Genomic DNA, 26,658 nt, shown 5'->3' on the forward strand with positions numbered 1-26,658 from the left:
TTTCTAGTTTCAACACTTAATCACCAGGTGACCCTGGGCAAGTTACCTACCCTCTCTCTGCCTCAGTTCGTTGATCTGAAATGTAGTATTAAAAATATCCATCTTAAAAATAGCTCTGAGGTCCATTGTAAGAACCTGGGAACAATCCTAGCACACCCCCAGCAACTAGTGTTCTAAGTTACTATCCGTTGCCTTCAGGTGATTTGAAGTAAGTGGCTCACAGTCCAGCCGCCTTGCTAGCATGCTTTTCTGCTTCTCCACATACATACAAATGAGATGCGGAGTGTTAGGTACACTGGGATGGGAGGCACAGGCTGGACAAGCCCTGTCCACTTTCCAGGGAATCTGCGTATGGAGCTTCTGTGTTTCATAACCCGTGGTCCGGAGGGCCTTCGGCCCCAGGGGGGAAGCAGAAGCTCTCCGTGGTGTTGATGGCAGGGCTGCGAGAGTGCAGATGAGTAATCCGTTCTGGAGGAAAGCAGATACGGCAGCCTGGAAAGCACACGTTCGGGGAGGCTGAACAGGAGGATGAGCTGGGATGAGCAAAGACCACCGTCCTGGGCGTGTGATGCAAGGCCTCGGGAATGCGTCCGAGTCCAACCCAGGGGCTGTCCTCATCATGCTCTGTAGCCCTCTGAGCCCCGGCAGCTGTCACGGTGACTGATGTGCGACACCCTGACCTTTGCTGACACCGTCCTTCCTTCTTGTCTTTCACCCACGGCTGTCCCTGTTTTCCACATCACGCTGGCTGATGGCATAGAGGTCCGTGGAGCTGCTTGGAGGAAAATCCCATTCTCTGTTACCCTGGTACTGGCACAGCAATCTCCCAGTGGTTTAGGCGATTGATGGGAGCTCTCATTCCAGTAAAACACTGCCTGCTGCTCTGCAAGGGTCCCTCCCCACACCAGCCATTCTCCTGGTTCGTTTAAAGGAGGGCCAGACTCTTCAGAATCTATTCCCCACTGTGGAGGAAGCTCCCATATAACTTGTGAGGCAGGTTCATAACCAGTACTTCATCTGTTTCTCAACAGCCCTCTGGGGAAGCCAAGTAAAGGTATTATCTCCTTTTCACTGGTGAAGGCAATGAGGTTCCGAGTGGTCTCCTGAATTATCCCAAGTAAATGGCAACCAGAATTAGAACTCAAGTCAAATGAAAACCAGCCTATTGACTATCACTATGCTGGCTTTCAATTCCACAGATGTATTTCTGTGGCTCCTACTGCTTAGCAATCTGTTCTTCCCTAATTTGTATTTGTTCCAGAAGGGCTACGATCAAGAAGAGCTCTCTCCTGTACTCACTATATTTCATGAAATTGAAGAAAGGAAGTACACGATTCAAATGGATAATCTGAGGTACTTCAAGAATCAGTTTGTACATCAGGTCATCTTCAGGAAGATATAACCAACAGTCTGGGATTGCCCCACTCTCCTCTTTATGCTCTGACAGCACCCTGCTCACATATTTACAATGCATGTAAATCACCTATTTCTACATTTGTCTCTCCCCGTAGACCCTTGAGTTGAGGGACCATGTCTTACTCATCTTTGTATTTTCTGGTGCCTGAACATGGCAAACACAAATGCTTGATTGCATGGTTGATCGAATATAAAATAATGAAGTCAACGGTATTGAGAGTCAAAAGGTGTCTAGAGGTGATATACCTTGGCCCTCATTTGACCTAGGAGGACACTAAAGAGGGCACATTCAAGGTCAGAAAGGGTAACATTCAGGAACAGGATCCTTCTCCAAAGGCTGGTCTGTGCTACTCAGTTCTGGGTTTCTATTGTATTATGCAAGTTCTCTATCTTTTCAAATCACCCTGTTCAGTTATAGCTAAAGTTAATAAAGGATGCCCCAATCTACATTGCTGGATGAGTCTTCCCCTCCAGAAGTACCTCTGAACATTCTTCTATTTTGTATTATTCAGACTGCAGCCGTCACCAGCTCTTTGGTTCACTCTCTGCAGTCTCACAGCTTCTTTGGTGAGCTACTTGTCCTTGCTTCTTACTGATTTCCCTAAGCATGGGCGCGCCTCTTCTGCCACTCCCTAAACGTTGAGCATGAGGCCTGAAAACTTCAATCAAAAACATGAAGATAGCAAAAGGGAATTGCCAAGCCAGAAGGGGAAAACTAAATATTGGCTATTAGACAGCAGTGCTTCCTGGAGCCTCCCCACTAAATCACATCACAAAGGTGCTGGGGTGGCCTGTGTACCTCTTCCGCCTCTGGCCTCCCAACACGCTACATGGGTCTACTCTTCTTCAGAGCTGCTTCTACCAGAGCCTTTCCTAGGTCTCAGTTTCTTACTCCCAACTCTGGTCTTTAGTCCTGCAAGAAAAAATCTAAAAGTATCTTTCAATATAGAGAGGAAAAATCTTTGAGAAGATATAGCTCACTCCCTACTTTGATGATTCATTAAGCAGAATCTGTCAAGGCAGGTCTGAGGAATTTGCATTTTCCCTTCACAGGTACTGGCTACCCAAAGACCAAAGTATAGGTACTTAAGTGCATAACCAGAACATTCCACAGAGTGAACTCTCCCAGAAGAGAAAGCGATGTGCCTCAAAGGAAATTCTTACTTCTTTATTAAACCATAGGAAGCTAAAACAACCTATTTTGTTCCAGTTTCTATCAGTCAAATGTTCAGGTGTTCAGCCCTAGAGCACTTTTCCCAAAACTTGGGAGCTATCTGATCAGGTACGAATAGCCGATGGCAAATATTTAGGATCTGTATGTATTATTAACAATAATTAACATTTATTGAGTGGGTACTATATGCCAGGGACTGTGTTTAGCATTTTACATGCTTTCTCTTATTTAATCCTTCCAAAATCCTATAAAAAGCCACAATGATGCATTCTGGGTGTGGTTTAGGGTGCGGTTGGTTCGTTGCCCAAATCCTACCATTCATCCCTCCTCTTCTCCAGAGTTCCTAGCCAAAGAGCATATTCACCAAAGGATCAGTAGCCAAATGGGAAAGAAAGTGCTGATATTATTAATGTCTGGGAAAGCCCACAAAGGAGAGCACAACTTAGGCCTGAGGCTTAGGAGAAGCAGTCCCCGCATCCACTCATCCAGCCCTCAGCTTGCATAGAGGCTAGGACAAACCACAGAACATGGTCAGCTTCCTAAAGGGATACCCAGAGTAAAAAAAAAGGGTCATGGAATCTAACTTTAAGACACTGTTGTTTCTCACAATGACCCTCTTGGGTTCTAGCCAATTAGATTAATAACTCCTGCTCCCTCGGAGGGATCCAATGAGGTCAGAGAGTGGAGTGTGATGTAAGGGGGAAGCTGAGGTCTCAAGGGGCTCCAGAGGTCTGGAATCTTCTTGTACTAAATTCATGCTGGCTTCTATGCCGAGGTACAGAGAATCTCTCTCTTACTATTTCTCGGAGATGAGCTCTAAGGAAGTTCCATGGTGTCTTTAAGCAATGTAGAAAAATCTGTTCCTCCAGTTTCTGTTTGCAGGGCCAGACACAGCCTGTGGGACAGGTGAGGGGGACCATGCCTGAGGAAGTGTGCTACTCAGCCACCCCCTTCTGTTTTGGTGTCTGATATTTTGCACCAAATGCCCTTGTAATTTATTTCTTATGCCCAACCCCAAGATTTCAAGATTTTACAAGACATTTCTGAATCCCAAGAACAGACCAGCTTTAATTCAACTGGAAAGGCTCATTAAGTATTGAAAACAGTTTCACTTTAGAGAGAGGTACATGTGTCTGATTATTAATATGCAAGAAGGGGAAAATAAATGCAAAGGAAACACATTGTTACTGGTCCTACAAGTGCTACCAAGTCCCCTATACATCATGCCGTGGGAGCATATGAATGAAAGGCAGCCATAGGCAAAAACACTTCTCTCATATATTTGCTGAGGATTGGACTTTTGACTTACGAGTCTTCTACAATTCGTTGCTCTCTAGCCTCTATCACTCGGCTGTGTCTTCTGTCCTTATAATGTTGACTTGCTCAGGGTGTCTCACTGGACATCCTCCTGGTGCATCCTTCCCCCAAACACACAATCAGCTCTCTCCCTTGTGGTCACCCATACTTCTGACTTAGAGGTGTCTTCTATCAGTTTCAGCTTCATGGAATGGACTCAATTCCTCATAGCCCTCTAGCAGGGGAAGGAGTATTATACAATTCTGGTGTTTGAAAGTTCTAATTTGCAACTGATTCAAAAACAAAGCCAGAAAACAAAATTAACAACCCAGATTTTTGGTATATCAGAACAGCATGACTTAGAAAAGAAAATATTCCTTTAATAATTCCTTCCAGTCTTCTCTTGCTAAGCACTTACTACATGCAAGTTTTCACCATATAATGGTAATAGTGACTCCATACAGCTGGATAAGATGCAGAACTTCAAAGAGTACTAATAAGGAAATACACATGTACTGAATTCTATCCAAGATAATTTATTTGGATACATAACATGTACATTAACATGAATGACTATAATCGAAGGCAGTATGATGTAAGGGCCATAAAAAGATATAAGAAGTTTGCTTTCCAGCAGAGGCAATCAGGAAGGGTCTAGGAGATTTTTGTTACATTTTGATATGATTGGGGAATGGTGTTATTAAAAAATGGGTTATTTTTCCAAGGACTCAAGTCCTTGCAAGCAGAGAGTTGAATTCAGTGCTCATTTTGACCTGAATATGGAATTTGTTTAGAGAAAAAGTGAGTATAAGCATAGATATACACTCAGAGTCTAGAAATGGAGAGCTTGGTTGCTGATGTCAAAAATTTCAAATTCCATTTCAGAGGTGGTGAAAAATCTTTGAAGTGTTCCCATCAGGGGAGCCCTGTGATTAGAAAATGATAGAGATTCTCAAGAACCTATCAGCAGTGTGGAGAATAGAATGAGGCAGACAAGGAAAGAAGTGGGGAGGGCAGCTGGAATTCTCTTTGAACAGCCTGGAATTCATGTGGGCATGTACCAATAAAACAAACAAGCAAACAAACAAAACCCAACAACTTTCTGGGGGTAAACTTTTATAATGAGTAACATCTATTTCTTGTTTTCTTCTTATAAAATTCATTTTATTTCATTGCAGAAAGTTAGAAAAATACTGAAGAAAATAAAATGAATTGATGACTTCCCAATTAAGAACATAGTAGTTTCTATTTGTATCTATTTACTTCTAATTTTTTATCTGTGTAATTAAATTTTTTAGGGTTAAGATTATAACACACATTTAAGTGTTTTTTTAAAAAAATTTATTGCCATAAACATTTTCCACATATGTTCATTATTATCTTTATGTTATTTAAAGATTTTATTTATTTATTTATTTATTTATTTATTTATTTATTTATTTAGAGCATGGGGGTTGGGGGAGGCAGAGGGAAAGGAAGAGACCGAATCTCAAGCAGACACTGTGCTGAGCATGGAGCCTGACGCAGGGCTCAATCCCATGACCCCGAGATCATAACCTGAGCCAAAACCAAGAGTGACACTTAACCAACTGAGCCACCCAGGTGCCCCTATATTCATTATTATCTTAATCATCTTTTAGAAACATGATAGAAAATTGAATAGAAAACATTTTAAGTGATTATAACTGTCAATCATGTTAAAAATGAAAATATAAAGGCATAAGGAAAAAATAAAATGCAGTTATAATACCATCATTTAGAGATAAGCACCAGTGAATATCCTTGAAGTATATTTTAAGCATAAAAGGGCATTAAAAATTGGTACAGTACTGTATAACATGCTTTATAACTTTTTTTGCTTGTGATAAAATCATTTAGAAGTGTTTTAACTGTTACATAATATCATATAGATATACCATCACTTATTCATACCTGACAGTAACTATAATAACTTATTTATGGTTCGGAGGCAAAACTATACTCAAAGCAGACTATTTCTTAATGCTCGCATTACCAATCAAGAAAGAAAGTCATCAAGCATAAAAGATAAGAAATTAGAAAGACACTAATAAAATGAATTTGGAAAAAGTAGCAGAAAGGATTAAATGAAGGTAAAATCAATGACCAATGGATTGGGAAACAAAAGCAATTCACAATAAATAAATAGAGTTGGTAACACTGCTCTTTAAAATGAACAACTTTTGGGCTTCAGTCTTAGACTGTGTGAATCCTTCTTCCAGCTCCATTGACAACTATCGTGGGGGAACATTCTCAGTTGGCCTTAATTTCTGTCTTCCCTTACTTGACTCTATATCAGTGATTTGATTTTTTAATAATCCACAAATATGCAAGTCACCTTGGAGATTAAATAAATATAGTGAGCTTTTGCAAAATTAGAATGTTGCTATTTCAACTTAAAAATATTTTAGACTAAAATATATCTTAGATAAGTCAGATCTCACATATATGAATGATACATCTTAAAATCCCAAGAATATATTCCGGAGTTACAGGCTCTTGAACAGGCTTTAAGTTTGGGGAAAGGTCTTAATTTCCTTCTTAGATTACTTCCATGAGGAGCAAAGAAAACAGATGAATAGTCTTGTTTCAAAAGGGAGGCAGTGGAAACAGTAGCTTAGACAAGGCATCGTAACACAGGTCCAGTGTCAAACTCTAATGTCAAACTCCTGCTTTCATATTGTTTCTCCACCACTTACTGCCCCATGGACTTGGGTGAGCTAATCTCTCTGCACCTGTTTCTTCAACTGTAACATGAAACACTGAGGATGCTGTGCTTCCAAAAGACTCTGAGAGACAGGAAGAGAAAGTACCATTTGAAAAACACTTCCCAGCAACCACTTTTAATGATTTTACAAGCCAAGAAGTTTATCTTTTTTTCATATCCTTAAAAAAAATCTTTACAAGCCTAGCTTACTGAATTTATAAAATTAGTTTTGGATGGGACACCAAGAACCAGCAGAATTCTAAAAGTACATTTGGAACCATGAAAGTGGTACATTGTTATGATGTGAATTCTTGTCTCTTAATGTTTGTGGTTTCATGATATTTCTCTACAACCTGACTCGAATCTTCTTTTTTGAGATTATACTTTGAAATCTGGAATTTTTCTATGAGGAAAATCCAGCTGTGCCTAAGTCTTTCTTATGCTTAACTGCAAAAAACTCATTTGTTCAGTCATTAGGATGTGGTTTCTGACCTTGGGGCTTTTACAATTTATAACCAGGGAATGCAATACAAAGCACGAAAAAAAAATAGGCCTATTCAGAAAAAGACTTCATCTGAATCAAAGCTAGGATGCCACTTTGGGAAAGTGATAATTGAGCTGTGCCTTGAAGAATGTAGTATGGTAGGAGTTTTTTGGGATGGGGAGGGTGTTCCAGCTTGAAGTGAGGTAGGTCTTAAAACCCTCATTTCATTATTCTAGGCAGTGAGGGTAAATTATTTTAGATTCATATGAAAACTTGTGACACATGATACAACCCATGTTTTGGAATATTATTTTGGCCCCAAAGTGAGAGATAAGAGGCAGAAACATCATGGTTGCTCTTGTGCCCTCTTTGCTTGGGCAGAGGTGGGAGGGCCTAGACAGCAGTGATGTATAGGGGAACTGAGAGGCCTGTGAGCCTCTCTGTGTGTAACAAATGCTACCAAAAGAAAGCTTTCTCTTTCATTAATGCCATCTCAAAGATGTGAAACACAGTTTGTTGGCATTAATTTGCCTTTATTTACCTTCTCTAAAATAGCTGGCAGTTCCCCTACAAATGATAACTACTTGGCATGTTAAATTGCTGAGACTTTTTCTTCCCTCGGTGGGTAAATAGGCATGCCTGAATAAATCTGGAAAGTCTTGCTGTGTGACTGCAAGAATTCTTTCCACAAAAGCCTTAGACTGAGCCATGTCCTTGTGTCTTTGTAATTGTTATTGTTGTTGTAATACACTAAAAATGTGGTGCTCACTATGGAACACACCCAACCCTCTGCCTGGATGTGAGTTCATGCAAGAAAACATCACTACCTATCCTTACAGAAAGACTGCAGCTCTATTTTGCTCCAAGATTGGAAGACAACTAATGCTTGAGCAATTTAGACAAAATGGCTATTTTTAACCATGGTATCAGTACAGAGGTTTCTTTTTTTTTTTTAGTCTTTTACAAGAAAATGGTTGCAGTTTATTTTAGGAGTAATCAGTTTTATCATGGGTAGTACAATGTTTCTTAGTACAAATCAGTTATTTTTGAAGTGTAAGCTATGCTTTTTTGTGAGCTTTCTTTCTGTGCCAACCCCTAGTACTGGGTAGTATTTGGCAATTGATTTTGCTACATCTCTCTTAGATCTAAATTTATACATGAGAAAAATAAAGATAAAATAGAAATATCTATTCATTCATTCATTCATTCATTCATTCATTCCAAAAGACATTTAATGCCTACCTCCTATGTTCTAGGCATTGTACTAAATGCCAGGTGTGGAGTTAACATGGCCCTTGCCCTCCAGGAGCTTACATTTTCATAGGAGTCTAAGCTATGCACAAAAATATCTCTATTATAATTTACAATACTATGTGTGTCTATAAGCAAAATACTGGAGCACAGAGAATGTTTATTCCATTAGAAGAAAACAAAAAATATTCACAGAGAATATGATGTTTTAGATGGGTCTAAGGAATAAGTGGGAAGATGGAAAGAACATTCTAGAATGAGGAAAGAGCATGTGCAAAGGAGTGAAAGTGCAAAGTGTCTTGGGAAGAGAGCATGGGCAAGTAGAAAAAGCACAGAGAGACAGACTGTGTCTGAGCCCTGCTCACTGCTCTGAAAACTGAGGAACCTTGGGCAAGTTAGTCAATCTCTCTTGAAAACTGAGAGACTAATACCTGTCTTGAAGTATATTCTTCGATTAAATGAGATAACGTATGTAAAACACCTGGCACCTTGAACATGCTCAGTAAATAGAGTCTGATGTTATTCAAGAGGAATACATCTTTCCTTGAGGTGGAACATAGAGTGTCTGGGTAAGAATGGAGAGGGTACTGAGATTGAAAAGATAGGTTGGGACCAAATCATGTGAAAGTAAAGCTAAGTAATTTAGATTTTATTCTGAGGGCAATCAGGAGCAGGTCTTTTTAAGCAGGTGTTGGCTATGGTCAGATTTTTGTTCTAGAAAGGTCAACCTGGGACAGGGATGAGAATAGACAGAGAAAGAGGGAAGCTAAGCATAGACTGGAAAGCTATTGCAGTGACTCAGGTCAGAGAGGCTGAGGATTTGAACTCTCATTGGCTGTGTGGTAGAGGGAAGGAGTGGACCCCCAGAAGAAATGTAATGCACAAGCATACACCAAATTGGCGGGGTTTGGGGACTACTATGTGTGAAAGTGAAAAATCCTAAATTATCTCTCAGCGAAACACTAAGGAGTACAGGAGGCTTGGTATTTCTTCTGCAGTAGCACAAATACATCTGCTTACTCGTCCAGCTGCTTGGAGTTGGAAGAAGCTAAACCCACACTGAGAGGAACATGACTATTTTCTGCTGCTAAGTCATTCCTCAGCACGTGGGAGTGTGGAAGGAATTTAATTGTACCATCTCCTAAACCTTTTGGTGTTTATCGACAGATCCTTGACTTATTGTGAGGGGGGTTGAATCATCTAGTAGATTCCACCCTCATTTTACAGATAAAGACACTGAACTCAGAAGCAGGAAGTGACTTATCTCAGAATCAGAGGATGTGCAAAACACTAGAGCCAGAATTCAAACCCAGGATTTTCATTCATCGCCTGTTGCACTCTTTTTTACATCCTTGTGAGAAATTGCTGGAAATGCAGGCAGACATCACTAATCGCTACGGGTGAGCATTTACTTTGTCTACCTCCATCTGCACAGAAATGAAGTGAATTGTTTAACTTTCCTTTTAAAACTTAAATGCTAGCTGAAGGTCAATCAAATGGAGCTAAAATACCTTGTAGTTTCTATGCAAATTAATAGTAAAAATTAGTTGATTTATATCATAAAATATTTTTAAAAAACTACAAGGCCACATTGCTGGAGTAAAGTCAGGCAAAATAATTTTTAGTTTTCTTAGCTTTGATTACAAATCTATGGGGATTTGTTTACAAAACAATGAACGACAGGCTACCAATTAGAATTAACCCAAGAATCATTCCTAATGGAAAATGTTAATTCCACCAAATTTGGAGTATTTTAGCAACAGAATTATTATTAAAACACGTTTAAGGTTAAAATTCTCTCTCCTTTATAGACATTCATCATTAACCCTTTTTTTCTTGGGAATACAATCTTGTATGTTCTAAATCATTGATACTTATCTTTTTAAGGGCCGTTAAAAAATCAATTTAGATATAACCATTTTACCTATTTCCCTTCCATCTTAAACAGTATATTTGGGAACAATTCAAGAATAACTGCGTTGGAATCATCATAAGGAATAAGAACCACAGAATTTTACGTCTGGAAGTATCTTTGGATAGGATCTGCTGTTTTTGATCCCCCATGTGATGAAATATCTAGAGTGTGGTCATGAGATCTTCCAGTGGGATAGGTAGACTGAATGCAAACCTACTGGGGACCTCTGGTTTAAAGGTGGAGCTAGATATTTTATCCTCAGGGACCTAAGAGTATTTAATGTAGAAGGAAGTTTTAAAAATGGGCAAGGGGCACCTGGGTGGCTCAGTTAGTTCAACACTGGACTCTGGATTTTGGCTCAGGTCATGATCTCAGGGCGCTGGGATGGAGAGACCCACATCCTTGGACTACCAGCTCAGCAGGGAGTTTGCTTCTCTCCCTCTCCCTCTGCCCCTTCCCCCTTTAACACGTGTACATGCGCTTGCATGCTCTCGCTCTCTCTCTCTCTGAAATAAATTAATAAATCTTAAAAAAAATAAAAAATAAAAATGGGCCAGATGCAAAGTGCAATAAACATCGCTGTCTGGGCCAGAGAAGAAAGCAATGGATTGGGGAAAAAATGATCTGGGTTTGAATTGCAGTCCTTCACTGGCCTCGGGTGAGTCTCTCTGTCCCTGTTGGAGGTGGTGGTTTTTTGCTTCACTTAGCTCATTTGTAACCAGGTGATCACCATGAACGTCCCTTGAAGTTCTGACCTATGATCGTGTGGTTCTTCCATTGAGGATGAATTACTTGAAGCAGAATTTAAAATAGGCCGAATTATGAGTGACCCAATGTCACTCAGAAAATCAAACATTAAAATTCACTCTTGTTTCAATCTGTTTTTTTTTTTTCATTTTTTAAAAGTGACATTTAACGAGTACTTACTAAGTGCCAGAGTATGTGCGAAGCACATTATTAAATGTGTTCACTCATTAAATCTTTCAACTCCATGAAGTAGGTACTATTTGGTCTTAGCAACTTCTTCACATCATAGGATATTTTTGTCTTGTATCTAATAGGAAACTTAAGCAGCCTTGCTAGTGTTACTGTAGGCAGGATGTGAATCCAAGACAGCCATCTGAAAGCATTACCGGAGCATCTCTCTTGACGGGAGAAAGCCCATTGGCCACACATGTTTTTGCCCTGACCAATGATACAACCTCCTGCCCAAAGTTACCAGTATCACTAGGTTGGCAACAAGTCTTTGGAAGTTTACATCATCCCTATATTTTTGAAGTTACTAAATGTGAAAAATATCATGACCTCAGTGTTCCCTTGCTGAGCCAGATTCATAACATTACCACCACCTGCTCTTCCAAAGGTTTCCATTTAATGCAGGTTTAAAAATAAGGACTCTGAACTCTCTCTTGCTTTCTTTAGAGAAAAGGTGTAAGTCTGGTTGGAGTGTTTAAGAAATTCCAGCGTGATGCAGTGGAAAGAACTTGTCTCAGCTCTGCCACATGACCTTGGGCAAGTCAACCTCACCGACTTTCAATTTTCTCCATCTCTGTAACAGAGTGATTGAAGAAAACAGTTTGGTTGGAGGAGAAGGGATCTGAATTGCATTACGTATAAGTTTATTGGCCTTTGAAATCCACACGAAACCTTTAAAAACTAAAACGTACAGTAGCTGGTAAAACATGTCCTGGCTACTGAAATGCTGAAAGAAATCTTTTAACGCCTTTTTGTATCTTCTTCCCTTCCTCCCTTCCTCCCTTCCTTCTATTTTTTCCCCCTATTTTCCATCCAGACAGTACTTGAGGCGCTAGGGATGCTGTTGTGAATGAAATAGGCAAGGCTTCTTCTATTATGGAGCACACATTCCTCATCTCTGAGGTGCAGCATTATGGGCAAAGAAATCATCAGGAGTCCCAAGGGCATGTAGGACTAAAGGGGAGAGAATCTGGTGGTCCTTTTATCTGTACTTTTCCAGATAAAGGTTTTGCTTTGATTCTTACATTTTATGTTTTATTTTAAATAAGTGAAAGCGTTTCCCTTGCATCCTCACCATCCTGGTCCCTTTTCTAAACAGGTGATCTAGTTCAGTTGCTTTCAAACATGCGGTCCTCAGGCCAGGAGCATCAGCAACATCTGGGAATTGTTAGAAATGCAAATACACCAGCCAGGCCTTCTGAATGTGGCACTCCTGGGGTAGGGCCCAGAAATTTCTGTTTAACAAGTCCCACCGGATGATTCTCAAATGGGTCTAAAATGAGGAACTCAGAAGAGTCCCACACTTCACCTGAGTGGCACAGAGCAAGAACTCCTGCTCCACCTGTGGGCTGGAGGTCATTGTAGGTTTAGAAGCCAGTTCTCTTGGCTTCTAGGTCACAACTCTTTACATCATATCATGCTCTGAACATCAATCCCAGTAAAGAATCACAATGCTAAAGATCATTGCTCACATTATCTTTCCTTTAGTTTTGTAGGTTTACCAAACAGAAAAGGAAATAGTGGTTGGTAATTTCACATCTAGAAGTAAAACTTAAGAAAGTAATCAGTCAAGTACGCACAAATCTGGGCACATAGATAGTCATTGAGACATCATTTGTGACAGAAACTAAAAATATACTGGAACAACTGAAATGACCAGTGGAGAAACTGAATAAATAATTTTATAATCTATCCAAACATTCTAATACAGTACAGACATCAAAACTTACATTTTCTGGGGCACCTGGGTGGCGCAGTCGTTAAGCGTCTGCCTTCGGCTCAGGGCGTGATCCCAGCGTTCTGGGATCGAGCCCCACATCAGGCTCCTCTGCTAGGAGCCTGCTTCTTCCTCTCCCACTCCCCCTGCTTGTGTTCCCTCTCTCACTGGCTATCTCTCTCTGTCAAATAAATAAATAAAATCTTAAAAAAAAAAACCTTACGTTTTCCAATAATACATACTGATAAGGAAAAATACATGCTATCAAAGTGCAAAAGCAGAATATAAAATTGGATGTTTACAATAATCCTGATGTTTTAAACAAATATGACTGGACATTGTATTAATAGACCGTATGAATATAGAAAAAAATAGAAGGACATTTACACACATTTTAGAGGTATTAGTCACTGAGTAACAGTATAGCAGTGTCTTTTTCTTTTTGCTTTTTGTTCTGCTCAACATTTCTATTATGGAAAAAAAAAAGCTCATGAATGGTTATGCCATCAAGCATACTCATACTGGTTTCTTATTGCAATATTAGCATGACACTTCTGGATAAACTCAGACAACTGGACCTGTCTATGTTCTTGTGTCCTCCATTCTTATCCAGGATATTAATCCATGAGTGAGAGGTGATTAATCAGTGTAAAGAACTCTGTCAGTATTAAGAACCATTATTAAATATAATAATCAACAATGAAATTTTTAGTTTCTAGTCATATGTCTGAGCAATATTAAATACCAAAGGAGACGGAAGTCGGAACTTCATTTTCCACCCAAGTTGCTGTGCTTTTGCATATTTATTCTTCATCTATACAACAGTGTGTTAAACAACTATTTTAGGAATTATCAAGAGCTTTCCTGGGGCACCTGGGTGGCTCAGTCGGTTAAGCGTCTGTCTTCAGCTCAGGTCATGATCCCAGGATCCCCAGGATCGAGTCCTAAATCTGGCTCCCTGCTCAGAAGGGAGCCTGCTTCTCTCTCTGCTCCTCCCGCCTACTTGTGTTTTCTCTCTCATTCTCTCTCTCAAGTAAATAAATAAAATCTTAAAATTAAAAAAAGAGCTTTCCTCTTATGATCCTCTAATCAAGTTATTTATTTATTTTTTCAACATGGCTTAGCCAAAGTTAAGAGGAATGTTTTGTTTTCATAACTTTCAAGAAATGCTATGTAAAAATTGTTCAATATCATATAATAAGAATTAGAATAATAGTAATAATAAGCATTATTACCAGGAGAAATGCTAATGTCTAAGCTACACTTCACTCATACCCTTATAAATCTCATTAAAGGGATAGAGAAAAAGATGACAACTATGGGGTATTGGAAGTATCATTAAATTCAAAATATATTTATCGAGAGACAGGATTAACTGAGAATTCACAAGGAAACATGAGTGTGCGTCCAGCTCAGCACCAATGCCTGACTGCCCGAAGCACCAAATTCTAGGGACTCTTCTCCAATGCCTGAGATTTATGGGCCTGAAGAAAATTATGCATCCTTGCAAATCTCATTTGCTGAGACACCCCACTCAGGGACTATCTCTCTTCTTCCTTCTCCATGGATCTGCTTATTCAGGGCAGCCCTGATTCTTCCACCAGTCCCAGAGTAAAACTACTACCCACTTCTATAGGGGAGAGCATGGTGAAAAAGGAAGATATGGCCCAGGGCAAGAAAGAGAAGATCAGAACTCTGTTCTCATGGGGCATCTGGATGGCTCAGTCAGTTAAGCATCTGCCTTTGGCTCAGGTCATGATTCCAGGGTCCTGGGATTGAGTCCCCTCATCAGGTTCCCTGCTCAGTGGTAAGTCTGCTTCTCCCTCTCCCTCTGTCCCACCTCCCACCCCTGCTTGTGTTTTCTCTCCCTCCCTCTCTCTCAAATAAATTAATAAAATTTTTTTTTTTTTTTAAAAGTGTTCTCTCAAACCCAGCCATGTGTCCTCAATGACAGATTTCAGAGACAGAAATACCTCAGTCTCCAGAAGATGCAAGAACTTTCCAACATTCTGAACCTTAACTATATGCAGGTTAAGACCTGGTTCTAGAACCAGAGAATAAAATGTTAAGAGGTGGCAGAAAAACAACTGGCCAAAGAATAGCAAGACTGTGACTCAGAACAGCTCAGCAACTACAGAATACCCAGGCTTCTATTCTTCTCACCAGGATGCCTGATGAGCACTTCTGGAAACCTTCCAGTATGGAGCAACCAGACCTGGAACAGCCAGTCTTGGAGCAACCATTCCTGGAACAGTCAGACCTGCCGCCCCCAAGCCTAGAACAATCAGACCTGGAACAATCCGCTCCACAACCGTGGACAGGAATCCCTGCAGCGCCAGACCCTGTTCGGCAAAATTCTGTCAGCGAGTCGGAGTCCCTCTTAGAAACTGCTGGGGACAGCCTTAGTATAATAAAGTAATCCACTAAGTATTTCAGTATCCCGCAAATAATGGATTTATTCCCAAATTACTCTGTGAACCTATAGCCTGAAGATGTGTGACGATGAGTATATTATTCAATCTCAATTTGGGCAGTGGCTGTATTACTTCTAGGATTTGTCTTTTAGGGTCTCATATCTCTGCCTTGATATTCTGTTTCTTGTTATGCTTACTGTGTCCATTGAGGGGTAAGTTTGGAGTCTAATCAAAGAGGTTTCGGTAATATTGGCTGCTACGGACAACATGATAAAAGATGTTTCTGGCTAGAGGTAATTAGATATAATATTAATTTAGATATCTTTAGGTTTTAAAATCTAACCTTAAGACTAGGAAGTAAAAATACAAAGATGTGTGAGGAAGGATTATTTATATTTTCTGAGATTGTGAGGCTTTACTTGTTAATAACCTCAATTGTTACGGTAAAGTGTTCAACTACAACGTGCTTCATTGATTTCCTCTGCCCCGTGCTGTTTTACTACAACTGCTCCTTTGTTCATTATTCTAGTATTTGTAGAAAGATGTTTTGTATTTTAATGTATAATAGTACCAGTTTGGCTGGTTGGTTTATAGGTTTAAGTACAAATAAATAAAATACCCACTTCAAAAATATTTATCGAGTACGTGCTATGTGCCAGGCACTAAGCTAAGCATAGCTATAAAATCACATCATGAAGATTATAGTCTAGTCTAACAGAACTTATAAAACATTCTTAGACATTGGAGCTCAAATGAAAGTAAAAAAAGAGATTAGATAAGAAGAGAACTATAGGTCAGTGTTATGAGCATTTAGAAGAGAAATGTATTCCCATCGAGACTTGAAGTTTTTTTGGAATTCAGTGTTGAGGAGATGATGACGAGAAAGTCTATAAAAGAAGCATAAACAAGGATTTGAGGTAGAAAATGATGCCCCATACATGGGAAATACAAGTAGTTTTCTTTTGTTAGAGAATACATCCTCCCTTAGAGTGCCATTTTGAGGTTTACCAACCTAGGACGGCATATAGTAAGCCCTCAGGAAACTCTTTTGATTGCTACCCTTGGAATAAGTCTGTTTTCAGAAAGAAGAGGAATAAACTTTGGCTGCCCTGAGGACAGCTTCTGCCCATCCACACATTTTCCCAAACCCCAAAGCAACTAACCAACCAAACCAAAATCCAAATGTGAAGAAATCTTTAAAACGAATGCAGTTTTAGACTACATTCTCTTGAAGAGGACTTTGAGAAATTACCATAGTCCATCACTCTCTCACTCTCTGTTTTTCCATGTCCTCCTTCTCTCTATGATGTGGCTTATCCTCACAGAAGAGTGAGCAGGGACTGCAGTCAGCTTCCCCCTGTGGAGTAGAATCTTCTCTCTAGGAAACATTCTCACAGCACTCTGGTGAATAAAAGTATCCATCTTCTCTAGGAAAGAATCAGAAAGAGAGGTAGGAGAGGGAAAAGAGGGAGTGAACAACAGTTCCTCCCAGGATGCACTACACAGGGTCCGCGGGCTTACAGTGTGTTACTCATTCAGTCCTTCCATCATGTGGTGGCTGGTAGGGCCAAGACCCAAACTCACCACGGCTTCTTCCAGAACACTTCTTTTTTTTTTTCTTCCTAATATCAGTCTGCCTCGTAAATCAGGAGAGAGCAGTGTTAAAGGAACTAAATGAAGATTAAGAGTTTGGGGGTGGAGAACTTGAAAGGAAAATGCTGTGAAGGAAAAAAAGAATTTGCAAACTGCTTTGTTTTTTTAAGTTGTGAAATATACTGATAGGTGATAATCTGTAACCTTCCAAAGAACAGTGATAAAGAAGGAAGGGTACAGAGAAGCCAAGCAAAGGAGCCAAGGATTATAGTTCTGATGGCTTTTCCAGGAGTTTTGACCCTAAGGAGAGATTGGTTTGGCCGCACAGCAGCTCTGAAAGGAAGGTTTAGCATCACTGTTTTCAGATGGGAAAGATGGGTTCCCTTTGTGAAGGATTCGGTCAGTCCCTCTGAAGCAGGACTTCCTGAACTTAGATGTAAATTAGACTCACCTGGAGAAATTTAAAAAATGCAAATGCCCACCCCTCTGTCAACTCCTCTCATAATTAGGTCAGGGTGAAGGCTGACCTTCAATTCAGTCCCTTGCTGAAGCTCCCCAGATGATTCTAATGTATGGTCAGGGGTGAGAAACCTGCTCTGAAGAGGTTGAAGAATCGAAAGAAAGTTGAAATGATGATAAAAAGAGCCAAATATTTATGAACAAAATAACCAGTAATTTTCTTACATTTATCAGAAATTCCATATATATCCAAAACACTTGTTTTTATTTTTATTTCAGTAGTATTCCTGATGGTAAAAATTGTTTAAAAGAGAAAGTGACAAAATAACAGATGTCTGGGTAATTGTATATAGGTGGAGTTGTTTTTTTCTTTTTTCTTTTTTTTTTCCTGTTCCTTTATATTTTTTGGTTTTCCCCAAACAGATTTAGAATGTGCTAATTTTATAATTAGAAGGTATAAATAAGATCCAAAGCAAATTTCTGCATTGAATCATTTTATCTATGTTATATAGAAATATATACCTATAATTACATGATAATTTGAGAGAGATATTCATATAAGGAAAGATCCCTTAACTATAATAACAATTCAAACTTTAAGAACATTTTTACCATTGGCTTTAAATATCATTTGCCATTGTTAATAAAAAAAATCCATTCACAGGGTCACCAAATGCTAGTGATTCCTGAGTATTTTGTATTCATCCTTTTCACTCACTACAGCTTCTGGTATTTTCATTAGCTCCATCTTACAAAGGCACAGATGGGCCAATGAACTTGCTCAAGATCAAGAGACTACAAAATGGCAGAGGTAAGATTTGATCTCAGTCTTGCCTTACGACCTAGACAGTGCCTGTTGTTGATGTGCCCACTTGATTTTTGGACTTCACCTACATCTGGGAGGTGAGTTCTCATTTCATCAGGAAGTCTTAATCACTTATTTTAAGGGCCAGGCAGTCACCTAAGCTATGCTTGTTAGCAGAGACACAGGTAACCAGGAAAGCTCCTTCTTTGAAAGAATCGTGAAGAGAACCTCAAATCTAAAATAGTCAATGAATCCTAAACCAATCACACACTGGAGAGTCCATGTAGAGAGTTAAGGGTTATTCTCCACTGAAAAACAGCAATCTTAGGAGATGGTGGTTATCAGTCCTCATTAGCCCCTACTTGGGTTTAATAGTCATCAGGGAGAACAGAGATAAATTTTATAGGTGCTAATTGACCCTGTAGGAAGACTTTGAAGTTCTCCCACTAGCTTAGGACCTCTTTGAAGTTTAAGCTAAAGTGCTGAGGTCAAAGACCTGCGAAAAATGCACAGCAGAGGAAGAAATACAGGTACCAAATTTTTGCATTATATGAGTGATCATCAAACTGTGGTTTAAAGACGGTGACGAAAACAAAGCCAAGCAGTACTGGGCAGGAAAGAACCCCTCCCCCCACCAAGTTGCTCTGAAGTTTTTCTGAGGAAATATTTAAGAAGATTTTGCATGTGTTACCACTCTGTTCTCATAACATTAGAGAAGAAGGAGAAAACAGCCGACATATTTATGGGAAGCTCATAGAGGTAAAGGAACTGGCCCGAATTCTCTCTGCCAATGAATAGAGAAATTAGAACTCATTCAGACAAGTAGTGCGGGATATCTTTCTTGACAGCATAGCTGCCTCTATTCTTGAGTGGGAGAAATTGAGATAGAATAAGGAGGGACAGGAGACACAATTCTGATCATGGATGATATAAAGAGGAATAAAGAGTTTAAAGAAGAAAAAAACACACACTAGTCCTGAGAGTTTATATTCTGGTTAAGTTCCATGTTGACTAATATTCAATCAAAAGGCAGGCACAATGAGAATAGAATGAAGGCATTTGCAAGAGTCTGCACTAGGACTCAGGAATTATTCCAAGTTTGCTTCCCATCCGTCCAATTCCTCCATGATCACTAGCTCTCTATGGTCTTCACATCAGCTAGAAGGTATTGAATTTGGGAGAGGTATTGAATTTGGCAAAAGAATGCAATCCTAGGGAGGCTGGTATGCTGAGATTTACAAAGAATGGAGATCAGGCACGAGTTCGGTGACAGAGACTTGGGTTCTGGTGCTGACTGGGTGTCAGGCATGAGACAGAAAGCAAGTTATTAACACAAGGGCTTGATGTCAGGGTTAGGCTGGCAATGAATGTCTTTTGAGGTAATACTCCAGGGTATTGAATTAGATTAAATCAACCACATGGCTAGAGTCAGCCCCAATCCCAGAGCTCTGAGCAGGACTGGATCCGTACTTTTTAGGTGGGGGCGGCAGCTGCAGAAGCTGGGGACAGACAGGGCAAACGTGTGAGTGCAAAACCATCCAGGCAGCTTTACAATGTGGGGAGATCTCCTTCTTGCAAATGTCTTCGTCTTTTAAGCAACAAAATAATCCCTCATTAAATGGAAAAGTGGGATTCTTGTCTAAAACTTTTCTTGTACAGATTCCAAACTTAATCTTACATTTCAATTTAGCATTATTAAAATAAAAAAATGAGCTGCCCCAGGGAAAGAAGTGGGGGGAACTGATATCTACTGAGCTCCTTCTAGCTGGGGATAGGGACGAGCTATCCACATTTTTATAGGTGGTAAAGGAGAATCATGTGATCTTAAACACAAATGTCAGAAATACGGGGTAGGTATAGAATTTTTTTTTTTTTTAAATATCAAGGCTATCTGGGTATTGCCAGGTTTCTAAGGATAATAAAGTACTCTTCCCTAGAGTCAAAGGAGTTCACTCTTTAGTGGAATCATGGGCATTCATGGTTAAAAAGGAAACTGAGCAAATGGGAAGAATGGAGAAAAGAGGTGGCCGGCTTGCTGTTAACCTGCCTAAAGCTCACACTGGCACATGAGTGTTGTGTTAGGAGAGATTGCATTAAAATTTCATCCTAGCAGGATGATTACTTGTAGGAAGTCCCCTGGAGAAAAATAGAGTAGGTGGAAGATGATACTCTGGAATGGTGGAGAACTGACGCTGCCAATGGGAAGGAGAGAAATGACTTGGTTTCATTGTAACTGTGCCTGACACCAGAAGAAAGGAGTAGATGACCCCTCGCAGCCACTTTTACTTGCCTGACTTCAGATGCAGAATCCCTCCTCTTTTATCCCTCCGAACGTTGGAAAACTTTCAAAAGACAAGTGATATTAGCACATTCTGCGTCTTTTGAGAACTGTGGATGAAAGGGACACATAAATTTCGGTTATTATTACTTACGTGCAGTAATTTTAGTTGGATTTCCCTGACACACCTTCTCCTTTGTAATATTTTTCTGGGAGTATGTGTATGTGTGAGTGTGTGTGTGTGTGTCTAAGTGGCTTTGACCCTAGGGCTTTCTTTGATTTATAGGCAGCTCTCTACGTTGTGCTGGGGTGGTTTCAGAGCCTGTTTGTTCTGGCATCCCAATAAAGCCTTGCTTCCCATGGCAACTCCAGCCTACGAAGCAAGGCCTAAGGGAAAACACAGTTTTCCTTGCCAGAATGAGGCAATAGCACTTTTGGGGTGCTATTTTGCTGGGTGGTGTATTATTTCTCAAGCAATTTCACTTATGAAAAGCTAAAAAAAAAAAAAAAAAGGACTTTTAAGATCTGAGTATTACCATCGGAAGCAGCAATCTTGGTTTTCCTCAAACATATCAAGTGATCTTTTGAGACTTTAGTTTTTAGGTTTTCAAAGATTTATTGATTTATTATCTTAGAGAGAGAGATTGAGCGCAGAGGGAGAGGCAGAGGTCAAGAATTGGCAGCAGACTCCATGCTGAGCGTGGATCCCGATGGGGGACTTGATCTCACAACCCTGAGATCATGACCTGAGCTGAAGTCAAGTCAGATGCTTACGCAACTGAGCCACCCGGGCACCCCAGGTTTTGGGTTTTCAACTTGCCATCTGCCCAGTCGCAAGATTGTGCGGTATGCGCCCCATGAGTAGGCCCAACAGATACATGTCCATTTCCAAATATCCTTCTCGTTTATATCCTAGAGTTCAAAGTTGAACTGCAAGGTCGATTCTCTCCTGTCATTGATGCCTTCCACTGCTTGCGTTGAGAAGAAACCTGTGCCTCTCAGCCAGGGCAGCACATCAGAATCCCTGAGGAGCTTTCAAAACACACCAGCACCCAGACCCCACCACCAGATTCTGATTTACTGGGGGTGTGGTGGCAGGGCTTGGGCATCAGCAATTTTCAGAGGTTCCCAGGGGATTTTAATGTTCAGCACCCCTGAGCTGGTTCAATCCCTTTGAGACTCTGAAGAAGGAAGTAACCTGCTCAAGGTCATTAAGCAAATAGATTGTCTTTCGACCACACATGCTGACTCGTGGTTGATTAAAATACCTCTGTGTAGTTAATTGTGCTCTGTTATTATCTAAATAATTTTCAGGCTGTTCACATAGTAAATAGGTAATCTATGGCAGTTGGGTCCTGAAATACAGGATGCTGACTTCCATTGCCCTCTGCGCCAAATCAGAATGTGCCTGTTTGCCATAAGGAGTGGGATTATGGCTAGGGGAGGAGAAAAAAAATAGTGGAGAAGTAGACTATGCTGCCACACCCTTCTGCATAAAAGACACTTCCCAACAACATGTATCTTCTATACTGGAAAGTGACTTATTCCAGTGGTGAAGAGCACTCCTGGGTAATTTAGTGTATTTATCCTTACTGGCCTTGTGAAAAAAATTATCTTAGTATGCCCGGTACTTCTGCCCCCACTTCTTGATGGTTTGGGTAGGTGTGTATGTGTCACCCAGTGTGAGACTGTGACAACTTTCTAAGCAAACTAATTTATGTCAGTGCCGACCTCGTGCCCAAGAGCCCTCAGCTTATTGGTGTGTGGTTGTATCTGAAGCCAGAAACCAAGACAAATTTTGTTACTTTTATGTGGTGTTCATTAAGAAATAATCATTTTTTGGTAATAACTTCTTCTACCTTTTCAATGTCGTTTAATGGTTTTATATTAAAAAATATCTTTCAGTACCACAAAACTATAATTCGGTGTGTAGATTTAAGTCTTTACTAGGCTTTCCCTTCTATGTTTTTCCTTTATTGAAAAAGTCAATAAGTCATTTAGATAAAATCACTATTAATGTAAATGAATTAATTTGGTTTAAATGAAGAGTTTGCAATGTTTAAATTCAGGGTTTATAAAGTTATTGCTCGACCTTATAAGAATATGGCTTTCTCTGATTGTAACAGTGTTTTGATGAGGAACCCAACTGTAGCTGTCCAGGGGCTCTTTGCCTCTAAAGCGAACCAGATTCAGACTCTAGGAAGCAGAAGTCCTAAGAAGAGAAGATTCACATTAACACTGGCTTCTTTCTGCCTCCATCATGCTCTCCCTGTGTTCTCAACAAATGCTCCTCTTCATCAACCAAGGAGGGAACTCCCTGGAACTTCTCCTGTTGTTATCATGTTCTCTGTCTTCTTTTGTACCCCTACCCTTTACCTTTATGCTCAAATAATCTAGATATTTCATATGTAAAGGTATGTGTACTTAGAGAGTTAGATCAGATTTCACTGAATGGTGGAATTAGAAGAACACTTGGAGAAAGGTAGTATAAAATTTCTCCTCTTTCCCTGATAGATGTATCCCTAGATTGGTACATCTGCTGTCATTTCACAGATGAAGACATTGAAGCTCACTGAAGTTAAGTGACTTGCCTACAGTAAAATTAAATAGGAATGCTGGAGTGGAACACAGGACTCAAATTTCCAAGTCTAAGATTTCTATTTATTTCACCCTTATAGAATGAAATAAATCATAATATAAAATTAATTAAATGTTCAGGCAATATGCTTTCAGAGATCATTTTGTGTGCATAACACATGTATACTAATCCTTAGTGCTAAATACACTCGTTTAACTCTTGTTTATCCATGCTACTAGAGACAACGACCACCTTGATAATTATCAGTCTTTGAGAGCATAACCCAGAGAGAATTCATGCTTGAAGGCACATTCAATACCCCTGCTCCACTTGTCCTATTAACTGAGACAAATAGACCTAGAGAAGGCAAGTGCATTCTCAAGATCACTCACATGGTAAGGAAGATCACATTATACTCTGAGCAATTAATTCTGCTTCATTTTAGGCTTAGTATTTCCACAAGTCCACGATACATATAGTTACTATTGTGAATACCAAGCATGACACAAAAGATGTAACAATGACAAGAGAAAAGGAGATAACTAACAAAAGGTGAAATAATGAGACTTGAGCTTTTTTAATGATATCAGACAAATCTCTTATCTCTGCTTGTCGACTCTGCTGTCAAATGCGGCATTATAATGAGGGCCTTTAAAGCACTGTCTTTTTCCGAAGGACCTTCTCTTCTATAAAACTAGCAGCTTGAAGACCAAGCAATTGACCATGAATACTGAATGAACAGAAGGGAAAATCCTTACCAAGCCAGGCTCGACCTCAGCAGTATTTTGTCCCAGGTTGAGAAGGGCCATGAAAGAAGCCAGCTGGAAACAGAGATTGACTCCCCGAGGTCCCTGGAAATGTGTTGGCTTCCTCCTGTGCTGTTCTAGATGGAAGATACATGGGTCTTGAAAGTACCGAAAAACAAAATAAAGAGCAAAAGGACTTCCTTAGTGTATAACAAAGTCATACACATTATACACATGGTAATTTTCTAGTGAATATGTTGTTTCCCTAAAATAAGAATCTTAGGAAAGACCTTTGTGTAAATAACTTCTTTGAAGGAAAAGGGTTACACGAATGCACGAAGTTTCCAAATGAAAAAATAACCTGGAGACTGTGTTCTCACAGGATCGGTTTACGAAGGGTAATGAGGAAATGCTTCCCAGTTTTCATCCTAGGGGTGATTTGGACCCAGAGCTCTTGAGACAGGGAGGTAGGTGTAACCTAGTCTGAGTGACTGGTTCTTTGTAGGGTTTTAAATGGCTCCGGGGAGAAAGTGGAGATGGTAGCAGCCCCACCCAGAGTGCCTGAGCCTGCACAAGGCTTATACTTCCCAGTGAATTCTCTAGAAGAGGACCCCCCAGGGGATCTGTAGAGCAGCTCTGAGGGTCAAAATGCCCCTATGATGCTGCTGGCTACTTTTACTGGCACAGATGAAATGCGCTTATAACACTGAATACAAATCAAATACTCCTGCATCAGGCCCTCATCTTTTAGTACCTGTCATCCCATCAATGGAAGGAGTTGCATTTGGGTGTCTTGAATACTGAGGGTAGGAAAAAGAGGTTTTTTTTTGTTTTTGTTTTTGTTTTTTTTAAATTTCTCCCAGGGGCTGAAAGAGTTTTTGACTCAGGAAGTCAAATTTGTTTCCTGATTGCAGACGGGAGGGTAAGTGTAGGTGTTTGCTTTACGTTAGGATGACAGGTGGTGCATACCTTTCTGAGGCGAGGTCTGGGTGTACTGGGGTGTGCCCCAGAGGAAGTCAATGTTCAGAGCTTTTTGTGTGTGTATGTGAGCTATTCGGTTTAATTATACCCATGCTGCTAGCTCCCTTTTTATCATTACTCTTATTCATTTTAATATCCACTTCCCTTGGCTAAGCATAGAGAAAAGATGCATTTATTATTTGAACAGCTTTACATTTATGAAGCCCTATTCGTTTGCGAAGCCAGAGACTCCACTGTAATAATACTCAGAGAAGACGAGCTCTAATCCAGCTTCTAGCTGGAGGCGGAGGAGTTTCAGAGTTGCTCCGAATGTAAAGGCACTTCCCTGACATGAGGGGAGGGACGAATCCCAAAGGGCAGGAGTGGGGGAACTGGGCACCAGGAGTGAGATCAGAGGAGCGAGACTGACAGTGCATATGTCTCTGTTCAGTTTTTAGTTGGCGAGGAGAGTAACAGATTACCCACTGACATCCCGATAACAGCAGCTGTCAAAACTGTCAGTCAGGGGGAGATTGATTCCTTTCAATTATTTGTTGAACCAAGAAGTTAAGAGACAGAAAAGATCTATGAGGCCATCCAACTCACTCCATATCCCTCTGCATTAGCAAAGTTACTTGCCAAATTCAGCCTCGGAGGGCAAAATAAAGGTTTATCATTATTTGTGTTGACGTCATAGAAAAGACGAGGAAGAACATCTACTCATTTATTCCACCATTTCATTCATTTATTCAACAATCTTCCCTCCCATCCCCACTCCTAGAACTTACTCTGTGCCAGGCCAGCTGTCTTAATGGTACAAAGATGTGCTAGAGGTTAAGTGCTGGCCATTCAAAACTGGTAAGATTCAACCCTTATGCTCCAGGCGCTCACAGTCTTCCCTGGGAGACAGCTCTAAGAGCCAACGGCGCCAATGCAGTGTGATGGGTGCACTCACTCAAAAGGTGTGTGCCATGTTCTGATGTGAAACAAAGGAGAATGAGGTGATCACGCCTCCTTAAGGTATTCAGAGAAGCCACCCCTCTCCAAAGTTGAAGTTGATGACTTGGATCTTGGAGGAAGGGGAGGAACACGTTTCCTGTTCCTTTCTCAGGCAGGGTCAGAGCCTTCTCATAACTCTCAAGTCAAAGGTCAGAGAGTAAGCACCAGCTCATTTTCTCATTATCTCAGAGTTTCAAAGCATCTTGGAGAGCGAATCTAACATCATCGTATTCATCTGAGAAAATTTAGGAAATACACATTGCGGGTCTCCAAATTTCCAGGTTCCATTTTAGGAGATCCAGAGGGGATTTCAAGAATCTATATTTTTATGTGGTTCAGGAAGTAATTCTTATTTGTGGCCACATTTGGGAAGGACTATCAGGCAGTTCTTCTCAAAACATAGTCCCCAGACCATTGCCTGGGAATTTTGGGGGGTGAAAGTTCTCAGGCCCCACCCCAGATCCGTTGAGTCAGAAATCTGGGGGTGAGGTCCAGTAATCTGCTATTTAGCAAGCCCTCCGCATGATTCCAATGCAGATTAAAGATTCAAAACCCTTGCTCTGAGGCCACCAACCAGCTCATCAGATGGCATCCCACAGGGTAACTGAAGAGAGTTTGCTGAATGGACTGTTTGTCTAGATGTGGACAAGTTTAGAAGGACCAGCAAAGGATAAAGCAGCTCAGGATTAGCTCAGAAAGCAGTTCACATTTGAAGGAGTTACCTCCCCAGACCCAAAGGGGCACAAGGAACGAATGATGTTCTAAGGATCTGACAAGATTTGGTGGATGGCAGAGGGTTTTTGCAACAAGACCCGCCCTTGTCTGATCCTCACCTATGTGGTGGGTCAGTGGTAGAGGTGGAAAAAATACACG

The 26,658-nt window shown here is 40.3% G+C and overlaps 1 long non-coding RNA gene and 1 pseudogene across 1 annotated transcript in view; both read left to right on the plus strand.

Annotated features, from left to right (window-relative positions):
* LOC148110223 (uncharacterized) overlaps positions 1-26,658 on the plus strand; it is a 71,032-nt gene that overhangs the window by 18,646 nt on the left and 25,728 nt on the right. The window lies entirely within an intron of this gene.
* Positions 13,437-15,922, plus strand: LOC123801308 (homeobox protein NANOG-like; annotated as a pseudogene).

The sequence above is a fragment of the Ursus americanus genome, chromosome 4 (genome assembly GCF_024610735.1).
Source record: "Ursus americanus isolate L20-20 chromosome 4, mUrsAme1.1.p, whole genome shotgun sequence".
Lineage (NCBI taxonomy): Eukaryota > Metazoa > Chordata > Mammalia > Carnivora > Ursidae > Ursus > Ursus americanus.